The following is a 15,798-nucleotide window of genomic DNA, read 5'->3' on the forward strand; positions in this document are numbered from 1 at the left end:
AGAAGCGCTTTGTGCGGATACATTTCCAGAAGAAATTTGCAAGGTTATGTCAACTCCATTATGGCTTAAGCATCGCCATTTAAAAGAATTTATAGTTGAAAGAGAGAGTGAATATGCAGATCTTCTGCTGCATAACAAAGTACGTTAGTTATCAAGAGGAAACGTTTCGCGTCCTTCTTTCCAGAAATTAAAGGATTTCTCCTCGAAAAGGGTGTTTATTATCCAAAACTAATGAACAAACCAATGGATCCAAAATTTTATTTCATGGTAGACGTTATGTCTCATCTAAATCTGCTCAATCAAAAACTACAGGGTAAAGGAAACCCAATTTTTTCGATGTTAGAAGTTATTTCATTTGAAAACAAATTATCTCTTTTTACTCAAGATTTTGAAGGAGAAACTTCCCAAGCCTGTTAAAACACCGCCAAGAAAATAATTCTGTTATTGACATTTGCTATTTCAAAACAACGGTTTTAAATATGAGAGAAGGTTTTTCTCAGCAGGTTTCAGGAAATCAGAAACAACAAAGCGATGTTAACTTTTATTTAAAAAATTTTTAATACTTCTGTAAAAGAATTCAATTTTTCTCCCTCTAATATTAACATTAGGAACTTAGAAATACAATTTCTGTATTTAAAAAACAAGAATTATGGAGCTCGAAATTTGAAGGTCTTAGCGCTGATGTAGAAACATTGGTGTTTACGAGCTCCATGATTTATAGTTGTCAACAATATTCAAAGGCCGTTGTTTTCCTTTTATTTTACACGTTCCTTTTATTTTACACGTCTTGTTTTTGTTATTTGGTAGCAATAAGAAATATTAGAATAAGGGTTTTTATTTCCTTAAATGTGTAAGTAAATAAAGTTTTTTCTTTCTTAACCAAGAAAATGTAATTGTTTATTTAAAATCTTTCTTTTCAAGAGTTATGGAATGAAGTCAGATTTAAAAGCGAGAACTACTGAATGAAATAATATTCAGGTAGCTTCAACGCAATATTAGTGGTGAACCGGGACTTCATCTCACTGGATTTTTGAATGTAAATATGGTTAAACGTTTAAGCATGGAATTATTAGTAAAAAAACGCTCACCTTTTAGAGCCAATTTTACTAAAACTTCTAATGCCTTGAGTGATTTATAAATCAGGATAAACCTAATGAGGTAGAAATTCGATCAAATTTTTGTAGTTTAAAAAGGATATATTATCAGCTTTCGAGTTTCGATTCTGAAATAAGTGATTTATTAGTTACAGATTCTGATGCAGAAAAATATGAGCGCGAGTATATGATTATTGAAGAATACAGTGAGAAGATGGATAGTACTCCAGTAAAAGTAGGTATTTGAATATAATTATAATCCTGGTCACGGCACCATTGTTGAGTCAAATTGCAAAGTTAAAGTTTTAAAAAGTATTAAAGTACCTTAATTTTCAGATATTCAACAATGGTGCCGTGACCAGGATACGATTGATTGTTCGATATGATATATGAATGTGAATGATGAATATATAGATTTTTTAGTTAATTTGTCCGGCACCATAAGTTGAGTCAAAGTGCAAAGTTTTAAAAAGTATTAAAACACCTTAATTTTCAGATATTCAACAATGGGCGACATAACACCCTGCTGCAGGTCGCGAACCACAGTTTAAGAAACTCTGTTCTAGAGAAAGTACCAAACCTCTTAGAGAAAATCCTTCCATTATTACAGAGGTTTCGGGAAAGATCGATTGGCATCATTTCGGACGTAAGAAAGATCTTCCTACAAGTTTCTGTTGCGGAAGAAGATCAAGACTATTTGAGATTTTTACGGTGGGAGAATTTTGAGAAAATAAAATTGGAAATTTATCGTCATAAAAGAATTTGGTCCCAAATGATCTTTGAACTCATATGCAGTCCATTCTTCTTAGCTGCTGTCTTAATTTTCATTTGGAAGAATGCCGTGATGATTTCCCAGAAACTGTGAGTAAGTTAAAAAATGCCTCTTATGTGGATAACTGTGTAATATCTGTATCTGATGAAAAGGAACTATTGCAATTTGTACATGAGGCTAACCAAATTCTACCTTTAGTATATTTTGACTTACTGGGAATATACTTCTTTAACAGGAGATAAAAGGGGAAAGGATTCTTTCGTTCTTGGATTATTGTGAGACAGAAATAAAGATGTCCTTTTTTGTAACTCAGAAAATATTTCCTTTGAGAAAGAACGTGTAACAAGAAGAAATATTGTTTCAGCTGTCAACAGTATTTTTGATCCCATTGGAGTATTGTGCCAGTAACCATCTGCATGAAGATACTAATACTAATACAAGAAACCTGAACTCTTAAATTAGGCTGGGATGAGGTATGTCCTGAAAGTGTTTGTAAAAGGCTTTCACCGTGGACGGAAGACCTTCATTTATTATCGGAAATTAAAATTTCAAGATATGTTGATTGTGATGGTTTTCGAGAAGGATTAAGTCTTCATACTTTTGTAGATGCTAGTAAATCTGCTCGCAGCGCAGTTCTATTTCTTCGTAAAGAAAACAGTGATGAAGTCAAAGTTCATTTAATTCAAGCTAAGAGCAGAGTTGCTCCCTTGACGAAAGCAACAATTCCCAGTTTGGAATTAGCCTGTTGTGTAAGAGCACGCATTATATCTTACATTAGAAGAGAAATAAATGTGACAGAAGTCCCAACCACATGTTGGATGGATTCTTCAACCGCTTTGTTTTTGATTAAGAATGAAGATGATTGGGGTACTTTCGTGAAAAAAGTATCACTTCAGTGGATTCATGGAAACATATTCCTTGCAGTCATATTCCGGCAGACTTCCCATCCAGAGGTTGTTCTCCAAATTTTCTCCTTATATCGGAATGGTTGTAGGAACCAAAGTGGCTAAAGCAGTCCGAAGACAACTGGCCCAAACCTCAGATTCAAACCAATAGTGAAGAAATTTACGAAAGAGCGGAAGGAAGGGAGAAACTGTTTTAGTTAACACTTCTGCGCCAGACGAGCGATGGTACTTACGAGTTTTTAAGTATTCAAAGATTTTGAGACTAATAGCCTGGGTATTGCTTTTCTACAATGACTATAAAAATTCGGAGAATATAATGAAGGGAGAGTTACCTGTACAACAAGTGGAAAATTAAGACAAGATACTCATGAAAATTGTTCAAAGGGAAGTTTTCAATGGAAAGTCTACGGGGACAAATTAAAAATCCTTAATATTTTCTTAGAGGATGATGGATTGAAAAGCAAAAATTGTTCGAAGAGAAAATTAAGAAAACTTCGTAAATCCAATTTTTTTTTTTGCCTTCAGATCATGAATTAGTGAAAAATAATAATTTATGAACGTCACCTGAATCTGTTACATGGAGTACAGTCGGTCGCAAAAGTATTCGAACACCGATATCCAATCAGAAAATTCAATAATTGCCCAAAATGGAATGAAACCTTAATGCCCAATCATGACATTTTTCTTTTTTGAGTAAATGAACCCCTTCCCCCAAGTTTGTGCCAGGGTATTCATCTTGGAAAAAGCGAAATAGATTCTACCATATCTCTTTTGTATTTGGGAAAACATTAAGCGGAGCTTGGGAAAGTGAAATGATTTTTCTCTAATTTTTTAATCTCTTTTAATTGAATACGCAAAGCTTGGAAAAGCGAAATTGACTCTCTGCAATACCTTCTCTTTTAATTTTATACATCAAGCTTTGAAAAGCGAAATGGAATCTCTATAATACTATTTTCTCTTTGGATACGCGAAGCTTGGAAAAGACTCTCTATAATACCTTCTCTTTTAATTTTATACCTTAAGCTTGGAAAAACGAAATGGACTCCCTATAATACTATTCTCTTTTAATTTTATACCTTAAGCCTGGAAAAGCGAAATGGACTCTCTATAATACTATTCTCTTTTAATTTTATATTTCAAGCTTGGAAAAGCGAAATGGGCTCTCTACGATACATTTCTCTCTTTAGATACGCGAATCTTGGAAAAGCCAAATGAACTCTCTACAATACCTCTCATTTAATTGGGAAAACATTACGTGAATCTTGGAAATGGGGAGAAATTGGAAAACACATTAAGCATAATCTTGGGAGGGGGACTTTGAAAAGATTATTCTTTGAATGTTACAAGATCCCAGATTGGTATATATATATATATATATATACCAATCTGGGATCTTGTAACATTCAAAGAATAATATATATATATATATATATAATTTTTTAATTATTATTATACAATTTACAAAATATAAAAAAGTATTATTATGATACTTCTGATATCAATACTGAAATACATTCGCATAGCAACTGCTCTTCATTTGCGGTTAATTTTTCCAAACAATCTTGCACACACAAATTTTCATCCATAATTAAGATTTTCGTCGGTTAAACAATCTAGGTCATAAAATTGTCCCATACATTAAAAGTTTGAGAAGGTTCCATGCTATAATTCATTTTTTCTACAGGAGGCTCTATCGAGTCTAGATGAGGTATTGAAGAGTTGATACAATGATTCATTTGCATCAGGACCGGATCGAATAGGTGCGAGACCCGATTGGATTTTTTTTTGGGGGGGGCCCGATTGGATTCTCTCAATATATTAAATATTTAAATAAAATTCAAATTCAGTATGTATATAAATATATCAAATGTCATGGATCATCAGACAGGTAAACTTCTACATAAATTAAAAAAAAATAAAAATGTTCAAAATACAAAAACATTTATTGAATTGTAGGGTTTATATTTATTTTAACTAACATTTATTTTAAGTTTAAACTATCTTTCCTGTCAAGCCTTACTTTCCCCTGGAACTGCCAATGCCAGAATATGTAAATTTGAGTAGAACGCGCAAGGATTCAAATTATCAGCGGAAGTATTCTGATTTAAATAGAGAGGAAACGAGTTCGGTGAGTGATATTCTTACTTAGCGAGCGCGGAGGTAGTTAGCGAGAATTGAAGAACCCCGCGTTGCGGCCTATGTGCTTGGCGGGAAGTAGTGGTAATCGTTCCAGTGAGCTTCAAGTCTGCTGAATTAGCAGCGGTATTGTAAAACGCGGTGAGTTAGTTATTTTAGAGAGCCTCGTAGTTAGAATCTTGTCTTTACTTTCTTTTCAGGTTATTATTTTTATTTGACTGCCAAGTTGGCACAGTCTGTAAGCGTCAAGAGGACGCAATTGTAATTTATTACGTTGAATAAAAGGGACTTAAACCCTTCACAAGGCTCTATCTTTTATACAAGTTTTCACAGTCACCTCTTGGTTGCGTGCAAGTTGGAGGCGCGCAACGTTATATTGGCGCCCGAACACTTATCGAACTGAAATGGCCGAAAATTGGATGGAAGCCGCTGGACCACACCAAGAAATGACAACTCAGTTAGAAGGATTTGGATACCTGGTCCAGACTTTGAGAGCATCAATCAAGCCAAACGTCTATTTCGACGGAAAAAATTCGGTGGCGGTATTTCTCGAAGGTCTAGAAAACCACTTTCAGCTCTACCCTGTGCCTGAAAGACAAAAAGTTGCCATCGCCACATCAGCACTAAGAGGACAGGCCGCGCTATGGTGGGAAAACATAGGAAAATTTCTACTAGGTGAATTTGGAAGCCCGACATATACATTTGAAAATTTCAAAAAATCGTTAGTAAAGGCCTTCCCCATAGTGAAAGATCGCGCACGGCTGGAAGCCGAACTATATAGTTTCTATCAACGGGATACAGCAGAATTGACGGACTTTATTTTACGAAAAATCAAGCTAACGGATATGCTGTATGGGAAAAAACCCGATGCGGAGATAATTGAAATAATATTACCAAGATTGTTACCCGCTGTCCAAGACAACTTTGAAATTAGGAACCCAAGAACATTGCAGGAACTCTTCGGATTGGCGGTGAAGTTTCAAAATCGCAGAATCGCGGAAAAAGCGAGAGGGGAAACATATTCTCAAAGTACCCGAAGGAAGGAGGAAACCAGAAATGGAAATCGCTCGTATGGGGGAAAGAACTATCAAGCTAACGCATCGAAACTCGAAGGTCAAAGCTCAAAAAGAAAATTTGAAAATAAACATCCACGTACCCGGAAGACACAGATTGAAAGGAAAGCTTTAAACGACTAGAGGGGCCTGTGAAAGGGAGGGTCCAGACCCCGGAAGTTTTAAAAAAACCCTCAAATAGACATTTAAACACGGTCATCGTAAAAAAATCACAGCTACCAATTATACAAGTCCTGGTTGGCGATGTACCAGTAGAAGCCCTCATCGATACAGGAGCAGAAGGAAATTTTATGAGTGAAAAGTTCTTCAAAAAGAATTTTTATAGGATACGACTATTTAAAACCAGAAATACGGAAATTATAGCAGCGCAAGGAAAAACATGTCACTGCATCGGGAAATTATCATTAAACTTACAGGTAAAAGAGGAAAATCTCAAAGTATTAATTTTTGTGGTGAAAGACCTCCAACACTCTCTTATTTTAGGTATGGACTTTTTAAGGGCCGCGAGGGCCAAATTAAATTTTCAAGATAGTTCCGTGGTGTTGGAGATGGACCAGAGGGTGGTGGAACCTGTGGAGACACCTGAATTGGACCTTAGCCATCTGAATGACCAGGAAAGTAAAGCAATACAGCAAGTGGTGAGTAATTTTTCTCATTTGTTTTCAGAAAAACCAGGAAACTGCCAAATCGTGACTCATAAGATTCAATTAAATGCCGAAAAACCTTGTAGGACTAAACCGTATCGGTATGATAAACAAAAAGACCTAATCATCGAAGAAAATATTCAGGAGATGTTAAAGAATAAAATAATAACGCCCATAAATAGTGAGTACGCGAGTCCAGTCGTACTATGTAGGAAAAAGAACGAGTTTCCTCCTTCGGATAAAAGGGCTTGGAGGTTTGCTATTGATTACAGAAAACTAAATAGCATTACTAAATTTCCAGTTTACCCTTTGCCGGTTATAGACGAGATCATTAGACAGATCAAATCGACAAGATATATGTCTACTTTGGACTTAACGTCTGGCTACTATCAAATAGCTATGAGACCCGAAGATATACACAAAACCGCGTTTATAACAAAATCGGGCACTTATGCATTTTTACGCATGCCCTTTGGGTTGTGTGGGGCCCCATCAACATTCCAGAAAGCTATGGACATTGTTCTAAAGCCTGTCCTAGGAAAATCAACTTTAATTTATCTAGATGATATAATTATAACGAGTAGTACGTTGGAACAACACATTAATGACCTCGAACAAGTTTTTAAATTATTAAAAGAGGCCGGTCTTACAATTAACGCCTCAAAATGCAAGTTCGCAACTAAAGAACTTAAATATCTCGGTTATAAAATTTCGCAAAAGGGTATAGAAACGCAAGATTCAAAAATAAAAGCTATTAAGAATTTCCCACCGCCCAACACCGCCAAGAAACTTTCGTCTTTCCTTGGATTATGTTCTTACTATCGATCTTTCATAAAAGATTTCGCTAATATTGTTGAACCACTCTTAGTAATCAAAAGAAAAAGAGTAAATTTACGTGGACAGCGGAAGCTAACACAGCTTTTGAAAGATTAAAAGAAGCGCTTATTAATGCCCCTGTTTTAAAATTCCCTGAGGGGGACGAAAACCTGGAAATTGCAGCAGATGCGTCAGACTATGCGGTGGGTGCGGTTCTTATGCAAAATAACCATCCGCTGGCATTTTTAGTAAAACATTGAATCAGACACAAAGGAATTATACAGCTACAGAAAGAGAAACATTAGCCGTATTAATGGCTGTACACAAATTTCGAGTTTATTTCGGCAAATCGCCAGTAACAGTCTTTTCGGATCATGAGGCTGTTGGTAGACTTTACTCGGGAAAAAACCTAACGCCCAGGTTAATAAGATGGGCTTTAAAACTCCAAGAATATAATATCACAATAAAATATAAACCGGGTAAGGAAAACAATGTAGCTGACGCACTTTCTCGTATAAAACTGGACGACGAAGGAAATGAACTTAAATGCGCTGTGTTGACTTCAAAAATTTTAGATTCTAGAGATACGGTTATTACTGAACTGAAAGCTGATCCTGAATTTGGAAATATCTATGCTTATTTCAAAGACCCCGAAAGCTTTGAGCATACAGATATCGATGCGATAAGAAATAGAGCAAAAAACTATGAAATAATAGATAATTTATTATTCTATACGAAAACAACAAACGAAAATCTTGAGTATAAGCCAGTCATCCCAGCCTCGCTTCGATTAAGCATTTTGAAGGAGTTGCACGAAGAAAAAACAGCGCGCCACCTCGGGGTCAGAAAGACTATAAAAAGGGTACGCGAGGCGGTATATTTAACGCAATTATACAAAATAGTAACGGCGTATGTCAGGTCCTGCAATCAATGTCAGTTAATAAATGATATTAATTACAGCCCGGCCGGGTATTTAAATAGCATTCGCGCTACATTTCCGAATGAAATTTTAGGCATAGATCTCCTTGGTCCCTTCCCCCAGAGCGAGTTAAATAAAAATCGTTTTCTTTTAGTAATAGTAGATCATTTTTCAAAATGGATAGAAATTGTTCCACTTAAACGCGCGTCAGCCAAAACAGTCGCAGATGCATTCTTACACAGATACATTTTAAAATACGGTGCAACGATAAAAGTCATTAGCGATAACGGAAAACAATTCATTAGTCAAATATTTGAAAACATATGCAATGGACTTGGCATACGCCATATCAGAATGGTTCCGTATAGACCACAGGCTAACATAGCAGAAAGAGTTAATAAAAACATTGTAAAAATAATTCGCAGTTACGTTAGCACACATCACAAGCTCTGGGATGGCTACATAAATGAATTAGCTTATGCTTTAAGAACGGCACATCATGATACTACGGGAAAAACTCCAGCAGAATTATTTTTAGGCAGAAAGTTAATTACGCCTTTAGATAAATTATTCTTTGTGCAACAAAGAGAGCAGGAGTTTAAACAACAAGATGTGCAAAAGCTAATTGATCAGGCGCTTAAAACCTCGGATACGGCAGGAAATAGGCAGAAACTTTACTATGATAGAAAACGCCGTGAAGCAGATTTTAAAGTTGGGGATAAAGTATTGAAGCGGAAATTTTCTTTATCAAGTGCCCCAGACAATTTTATGGCAAAGCTAGCTCCAAAGTTTGAAGGCCCCTATGTAATTCAGGAAATCAAAGGGGTAGTCTTATATCTTAAGAACGACAGAGGGGAAATCTGTAAAGCAAGTCCCGACCAGGTGAAAAAATACTATAATCCAAATGATTTTGAAATCCTTAAAAGTTTCTTGCAGGACTCAAGTCTAAACGAAGTAGAAGAATCAGAGACTACAACAACTATTCCACCACCCAAGAAACAGAGAACTGAAGAGAGACCTAGCACTTCTACAACCCGGACGTCGGTATCAAAAAGAAAAAATGATTTTCAAACTCCGGCGTTTAAGAAAAACAAAAATACAGATGAACCGGGTAAAGAAACCGTGGTAAAGAGAAAAACACCACCTACAAAGAATAGCAGGAGAAATTACACATCGAGGAGAACGCGCACACGGCCACAGAGTCAGGTGCCAGCAAGGCCGCCGGTCCGGAAACTGAAACGCCAGCAGGAGGCACAAAAATACGAGGAACAGAAGAAATTCAAGAAGGACTCCAGACCGGAGGACGTCAAGACCAGCCGTCCCAGGAACAAACGCAAAGGCCAACAACCAGACGATTACTCCGTCAAGAGGCCAGCATGCAGAGGACGCAAAAGAAAGAGCAACGTGGACGACACTCGGAGATCAATAAGGAGAAGATTGACATCCATGAAACCTCTAACTTGGGATCAATTCTGCCAAAAACGGATGACGGAGTTTCAAGCATCGAAAACTCAAAGATAAGTTAAAACCTTCTATAATTTTTTCTCTCTTTTGTTCCGAAATGTTATGCATAAGTACGAAGTTCTATGTTTTGACGAAAGTCAATATGTCTCGGTTGAGACTTAGTTTTGTTTTACTTTATTTAGCTAAGGCAAAAGTATTATTTTCTTTAAGTGTAAAAGCTAAAAACAAGCATTTTCTGTTGGTCGAAAGACTAATTCTGTTATGTTAAAGCCAAAATTTGGCCGAAGATAAAAATAACTTCGTATTCTTGTATTAATAAGAATTTTACTTTCAGTGCCGCCAGCTTTGCGAAGAATGAGTAAAGTAAAAATTTATTTTCTCTTATTCATTTTATGGTAAATTGTAAAAAGCATATGTATTAAAAATTTGTAAATGTATGTAAATACTTGAAGGTTATGTAAAAGTAGAATTTAGTCTAGAAGCAAAAATTGTAGATGCTAAAAGTGAATGCTTAAAAGCAATGAAGTCAAAATTTAAGTATTAAACTGCAAAGTCATGCTTTAGAGCGAAAGCCTGCATGTTTAAAGATGAATGAGGGGGAAGTTAGAATGAATGTGTTTTGTAGGGTTCTCCAACTACATTTGAATTTTTAAGAATATTAAAGTAGCTCATTGAGTTGTAGAATGTCGAGTAAGGTGTGTCTATTTGGTCGTTGAATTCTAACAAATCATGGTGGTTAGGGGAAGTGTTGTAAGACTAAAACACGAATATTCCCGTTTGACAACACACACGGTGGAGAGCCAGGGTAAAGTTAAATTAATGCTTGAAAAATTGAATGAATGTGAAGTAAGCAATAACTAAGAAAAACGAATCGTTTAAAAACAAAAATTTATTGTGTCAAGAAAGTGTAAATTATAATGTATGTAGAAAGATACTGATACTTATTCCTTCCAGATGCTGGAAGGAAAGACCAAGATTGATTGATGAAGTCCAGGAAAAGTTGCTGTAAGAAGAAAGCTTTGTAACGAGCAACAGAATTTTAGTATAATTGTTACATAAGATTTTTTTTTTGTGTAAACGAGGTTCTCGCCAGTTAGTTCAGAATTAGAGAAACTTACAACAGGTCTTTTGTAGGACCTGCTTCCAAGTTTTCCAAATTCTGGCAGCGGCAAATGTAGGGTTTATATTTATTTTAACTAACATTTATTTTAAGTTTAAACTATCTTTCCTGTCAAGCCTTACTTTCCCCTGGAACTGCCAATGCCAGAATATGTAAATTTGAGTAGAACGCGCAAGGATTCAAATTATCAGCGGAAGTATTCTGATTTAAATAGAGAGGAAACGAGTTCGGTGAGTGATATTCTTACTTAGCGAGCGCGGAGGTAGTTAGCGAGAATTGAAGAACCCCGCGTTGCGGCCTATGTGCTTGGCGGGAAGTAGTGGTAATCGTTCCAGTGAGCTTCAAGTCTGCTGAATTAGCAGCGGTATTGTAAAACGCGGTGAGTTAGTTATTTTAGAGAGCCTCGTAGTTAGAATCTTGTCTTTACTTTCTTTTCAGGTTATTATTTTTATTTGACTGCCAAGTTGGCACAGTCTGTAAGCGTCAAGAGGACGCAATTGTAATTTATTACGTTGAATAAAAGGGACTTAAACCCTTCACAAGGCTCTATCTTTTATACAAGTTTTCACAGTCACCTCTTGGTTGCGTGCAAGTTGAAGGCGCGCAACGTTATAGAATATAAATTTACATCACCGAATATGAATACATGAACTTACATATTTCTAAGTTTTTATTCTGTAAATTCTTCTAAAGTTGTTTGAAAATCTAATTTCCTTGCGTCTTCACTTTCAATTGACATAATTGCTAAACTATTTAATCTCTCTTAATTCATTGTCGATCTCAGAAAGTTTTTTATTAATTTTAGCCTGGAAAATCATCTCTCTCAAGAAGCAACGCTTACTGGAATTGTTAAGAATATTCGGAGATCAATTAACAAGTTTGAAAATGCCGTTGCTCTATCATTATCCGATAAAAATTTGAACATTTTAAACGGATTTTCAAAAATTCTGAATTAAAAATAGATTTCAAGGCTTCCATTTCTTCAACTAACATTTTCCCGTTTATATCAGCTTCTTTCACCTGTTAACTTAGAATCATTTTCTGTTAACTTAGAATCTGTTAGAAAAATTTCTAATTCAGCTGCATGTTTTTGAAGTACTTCTTTTTCCATATTTTGAAATTTTTCCAGAAACCCAAATAATTGATTATGATTTTTTAATTGTTTAAAACGATCTTTGAGTGATTCTGTAGGTTTATCTAAAACATTAAAAAAAGATATCTTGTATGCATATATCGGGTCTTCAATATGTTCATCATCGCCTTCATAATTGAAATGTTTCTTTCTTTTCCGAAGCCTTTTATTTTGAAAATCTGTTGATAAGTCGAACTAGTTGCGCGGGCATATACCTGCATAGTAGTTTACGTACGTAAAGTAGCTCACGTACGTAGTGCAAAATCTCTCTAATATAGGACTATCCCGATTAAATTCAATACATTTGATATAAACGTTTACGGCTATCAGTTTTCTATGTTATAAAGTATATATTATATAATAATAAACACATTAATAAATCTCATCCAGCAATGCGAACTTAAATTAAATATATTTTTAATTATTTGAATAATTCATAATTTATTTATTATCGTGAAAAGCAATTTGCTTTAAATTTCGAGATTTTTTTTTGTTCATTTTGATGGTAACGTAGGGCCCTTTCAAATGCGGGGCCCAATCGCTCCAATCGTCCTTTATCCGGCCTTGATTTGCATCATGAAATGATGGGTTTTTTTAGAAGAGTCTCCAGGATGAGTTGGAAGAGAAAAAGATTTCATTTCTAGCTAGACATAGGAAAGTCTAGCTGAGTTGGGGCCATGCCCGTTTGCAAAGAAAGTTCTGGAACAGGAGGTTCTATCGAGTCTAGATGAGGTATTGAAGAGTTCATACAATGATCCATTTGCATCATGAAAAGATGAGTTTTTGAAAAATGTCTTACAAACTCATCTTTTCATGATGCAAAAAGGATGAGTTAAGAAAGAAAAAGATTTCACGCCCATAGCAGAGTAGTTGAGTTAGGGGAGGGGGTCCATAATCCGGTTGCAAAGAAAGTCCTCTCACAGGAAGTTCCATGTAATGATCCGTTTGCAATGGAAGTTCTTCTGAAGGAGGGTGCGAAAGAGATTCCACGAAATGCGTTTCTTGATACGAATTGTTTTTCTTGGTGGGTAATGTATGAACTTACTGGAAAGGTTCCTCATCATCAATCAATGGTATTCACTTGCCGTGGTCTTCTGCCGTGGATCTAAGTCCAAACGTGAAATAACTCTTGGTCACAAAAATATTTTTCCATCGGTAGCTCATTCGAGGATGGGTATATTTTCTTTCTGTTTGAATACTTCTTAAAACTCGATCGATCCGATGCCAAGGAAATGGAAGACAATCTTTAGCTTCTTTACAGTCCAGTAAAGTTCTTTCGATATTTTGGGAGAACAGGTCCGACGATTCCGTTACGTGCTTGAACCAAATGCAGGTTTGGTTGGCAGGTAAATGGAGAATAAATTTGGCACAATAGTTGATAAAAAACACTTTCAAATTGTCAGTTTGAGTCAAAGTCTTTAAATCTTTCAGGTGAGAGATAAATTGCATCGGGATTACATCCAAGAGGGACATGGCTTCTTTTACACACAGGCATAAAACAAATGGCTCTCCTCTTCTCCCGCTCTCGCTTTTATGGTTGCACCTAAAAAAAAGAAAGACACATTTACGTCTTCCAAGAATTTTTCTTCTATCAATGACCTTGGTTCAGTTTTTGTTCAAATAAGTTCAAAAAAAAAAAAAAAAGGAAAGATTCGTTTACGTCTTCCAAGAATTTCTCCTCTATATATGACTTTTGTCCACTTTTTGTTCACCGCTCGAGTAGGTGGACGAAAAAAAAAAGATACGTAAATAGCTTTCAAGGATTTCTCCTCTATGACCTTTGTTCAGTTTTTGTTCACCACTTGAGTAAGTGGACCCAAAAAAAAAAAAAAAAAAAAAAAAAAAAAAAACCGAAAGATTCATTTACGTAAACAGCTTCAAGGAAATAATAGAAAAGTTCCAAGAATTTCTCCTGTATCGATAACCTTTGTTCAGATTTTTGTTCACCGTTTGAATACATCCAAGATTGGAATAACTAAATAATTCATGAAAGAATGGAGAGGGTAAATATATATAAATAGAGGAAGAGAAAGAGACACAGTTTTCTTTTTTGAGGAACCACATCATGCCAAAGCCTCAGATAACAACGTGCATTTTTTTTAATATAAAAATTATATAATTCCGTTTTACATCCATCATCCAAGGTGCAGTTTATTTAAAGCCTCGGATTTTCCTAAATGTGTGGGTTACAATTTAATTGGATCGATTCATGCCATGATGCAAACCCATCTTATAGACGACAATGTTTTAACTCGTGAGATTTCTACCTTGGCTGCGCAAATCTTGTTGATAAAACGAGCCAAATATCAAAACACTGCCGCCTTTTTTAACGCTTTCGCAAATGAATCGGATTATGGAGAGTTTTATGGAAAAAAAGGGTGCCGTGATTGATTTTAGCAATTGGTTGCAAAAAATCTTGCATGAATCTTTCTTGATTGTCCAGACCAGAACAGTAAATATTATATTCCCGCTAATGATCACATTACCAAGTATCCCGTCACGAATTTTGACAAAATTGTCGATCAAGGAATGATTGAATGTTTGAAGACCTATCCTATACCTTCAAGATTTTCCCTGGAGAAGGACGATAAGGAAAGACCTCTAGACGATTCTCGATGTCCCTCAAATCATCCGATGACTGGGTTAAAAAAAACCATTCAAGAAAAACCTCTAGATGATTTCCCATGTATCTCAAAATGATTCGATGACAGGGTTCATAAAAGACCCATTCAAGAAAAACCTCTAGATGATTCATCAAGATCATCGACTATTCAAAAAGGACCTCTAGATGACTTGTGTAATCCGAATAGAATTCAAAAAAAGACCTGTAGATGATTCTATTCCAACAAGAACACCGGATGATCAAGCTATTCCCAAAAGAGATATGGCTCGTGTAAACAACAAACTCTCATTCAAGAAAGACCTCTAGATTATTCCATCTCTCCATCGAGATCACGAGCTATTCAGAAAGGACCTCTGGGATGTCTTGTGTGGTCCGAATAGAACTCAAAAAAGACCTGTAGATGATTCTATTCCAACAAGAACACCGGATGATCAAGCTATTCCCAAAAGAGATATGGCTCGTGTAAACAACAAACTCTCATTCAAGAAAGACCTCTAGATTATTCCATCCCTCCATCGAGATCACGAGCTATTCAGAAAGGACCTCTGGGATGTCTTGTGTGGTCCGAATAGAACTCAAAAAAGACCTGTATATGATTCTATTCCATCAAGATCGCCGGATGATCAAGCTATTCCCAAAAGACTTATAGATGGCTCGTGTAAACAACAAGCTCTCATTCAAGAAAGACCTCTAGATTATTCCATCCCTCCATCAAGATCACCGGCTATTCAAAAAGACCCTCTAGATGACTCGCGTGATCCGAATAGAATTCAAAAAAGATCTTTAGATGATTCCATTCCCCCATGTAAAAGAAATGTGGAAACAGCAAGACCTCATAAGGATAGACTTCCATTTAAAAAACGATTTATTGAACTCTCGTGTAGACCGAAATAGTTTCAACAGACTTTTGAAGAGAAATGTATTCAACTGACCGTTTCATAATGACATTAATGATCGGACAATCTTCGTAGTCATTCTTATAAACAAATGGGAAAGACGTTTCATCAGCTGTGAAAGAGAGAAAATATTAGCAAAAAAAAAAAAAAAAAAAAAAAACTGATTTGAAGCGAAACTCGCGATGCTTATATAGATAACCATGA

Source organism: Stegodyphus dumicola, chromosome 9 (genome assembly GCF_044657685.1).
Source record: "Stegodyphus dumicola isolate Sdum_Otavi_A_Nest chromosome 9, ASM4465768v1".
Classification (NCBI taxonomy): Eukaryota; Metazoa; Arthropoda; class Arachnida; order Araneae; family Eresidae; genus Stegodyphus; species Stegodyphus dumicola.